Source organism: Triticum aestivum, chromosome 5B (genome assembly GCF_018294505.1).
Source record: "Triticum aestivum cultivar Chinese Spring chromosome 5B, IWGSC CS RefSeq v2.1, whole genome shotgun sequence".
Taxonomy (NCBI): domain Eukaryota; kingdom Viridiplantae; phylum Streptophyta; class Magnoliopsida; order Poales; family Poaceae; genus Triticum; species Triticum aestivum.
The window spans coordinates 20,793,447-20,795,750 of NC_057807.1; positions in this window are offsets into that span (position 1 = coordinate 20,793,447).

Sequence of the window (2,304 nt, forward strand, 5' to 3'; positions counted from 1 at the left end):
TCGCGCCCGGAAGCTTGTCGCTCACCGGGCTTTGCCGGGACGCGTGGCGCGTCGCGGCAAGTTCCTTGCGATGCCTTGGTTGGCCTTCCCGGCAAGCTTCTCTTGCCGGGGCCTTGTCTCCTTGGCTTGAATACTTTGTTCTTGAATGGTTCCAAAGGAACCACGGAGGACCTTGGCGGTCACCCGGCAAGCCTTGCCGCGGGGTGCTGCAACTGCCCGTGCACAAGTTCGGGATACTAGGGTACCCCTACTGTAGTACACCGACAAAAGGTGTCCCAATGATTCGGAGTTTTTAGATCTTGATGCTAAATTTGGTAAAAGTGGGATTGCAGAGGTCAAGACTTTAAATAGCATTGAACCCACTATATTGGATTTCAAGGAATTTAATTATGACAATTGTTATTTAATAGATTGTATTTCCTTGTTGCAATCCATGTTGAAATCTCCTCATGCTTATAGTCAAAATAAAGCTTTTACCAAACATATTGTAGATGCCATGATCCAATCTTATGATGAAAAACTTAATTTGGAAGTTTCTATACCTAGAAAACTTTATGATGAGTGGGAACCTACTATAAAGATTAAAATTAAATATCATGAGTGTTATGCTTTGTGTGATTTGGGTGCTAGTATTTCCACGATTCCGAAAACTTTATGTGATTATTCTTGGTAGACCTTTCCTTAGAACGATTGGTGCAATTATTGGTATGAATGAAGGGAATATTAGATTCCAATTTCCATTAAGGAAAGGCATGTAACACTTCCCTAGAAAGAAAGTTAAATTACCTTATGAATCTATCATGCGAGCTACTTATGAATTGAGTGCCAAAGATGGCACTACTTAGATCTATCCTCGCTGCCTAGCTAGGGGCGTTAAACGAGAGCGCTAGTTGGGAGGCAACCCAATTTTTTTTTCGTTTTTTTGTTTTTGCTTCTGTTTAGTAATAAATTTTTCATATAGCTTCTGTTTAGATGTTTTTTCATGTTTTAATTTGTGTTTGTGCCAAGTAGAACCTATAGGATAACCTATGTTGATAGTTAATTTGATTCTGCTGAAAAATAGAAACTTTGCACGCACTAAAATAATTTTAGTAATTCACAGAAACGTGCGTTTGCGTTGAATCTTTTTGATGTAGAGCAATAGACAAATTTACCAGGACTTCCTATTTTCTTAGGATTTTTAGAGTTCCATAAGTATTCAAGAGTTACAGATTTCTACAGACTGTTCTGTTCTTGACAGATTCTGTTCTTCGTGTGTTGTTTCCTTATTTTGATGCATCTATGGCTAGTATGTAGAGGTATGAACCATAGAGAAGTTGGAATACAGTAGGTTTAACACCAATATAAATAAAGAATGAGTTCATTACAGTACCTTATGTGGTGGTTTTTCTTCCTTGCACTAACGGAGCTTATGAGATTTCCTGTTAAGTTTTGTGTTGTGAAGTTTTCAAGTTTTGGGTAAAGATTTGATGGATTATGGAATAAGGAGTGGCAAGAGCCTAAGCTTGGGGATGCCCATGGAACCCCAAGATATTCAAGGATAACCAAAAGCCTAATCTTGGGGATGCCCCGGAAGGCATTCCCTCTTTCGTCTTCGTCTATCGGTAACTTTACTTGGAGCTATATTTTTATTCGCCACATGATATGTGTTTTTCTTGGAGCGCCTTGTATGATATTAGTCTTTGATTTTTAGTTTACCACAATCATCCTTTCTGTACACACCTTTTGGGAGAAGCCCACTTGATTAGAATTTATTAGAATACTCTATGTGCTTCACTTATATATTTTGAGCTAAATAGTTTTATCTCTAGTGCTTCACTTATATCTTTTAGAGCACGGCGGTGGCTTGATTTTTTAGAAATTGTTAATCTCTCATGCTTCACTTATATTATTTTGAGAGTCTTTTAGAACAGCATGGTATTTGCTATGGTTATAAAATTGGTCCTAGAATGATGGGCATCCAAGTTGGGTATAGTAAAAACTATCATAGAAAGTGAATTGGATGCTATGATCAATTTGATACTTGATAATTGTTTTGGGACATAGAGGTGGTAATATTAGAGTCATGCTAGTTGGGTGATTATGAATTTAAAAAATACTTGTGTTGATGTTTGTGATTCCCGTAGCATGCACGTATGGTGAACCTCTTTGTGATGAAGTTAGAGCACAATTTTATTTATTGATTGTCTTCCTTATGAGTGGCGGTCGGGGATGAGCGATGGTCCTTTCCTACCAATCTATCTCCCTAGGAGCATGCGCGTAGTACTTTGTTTTCAGTGACTTGTAGATTTTTGCAATAAGTAT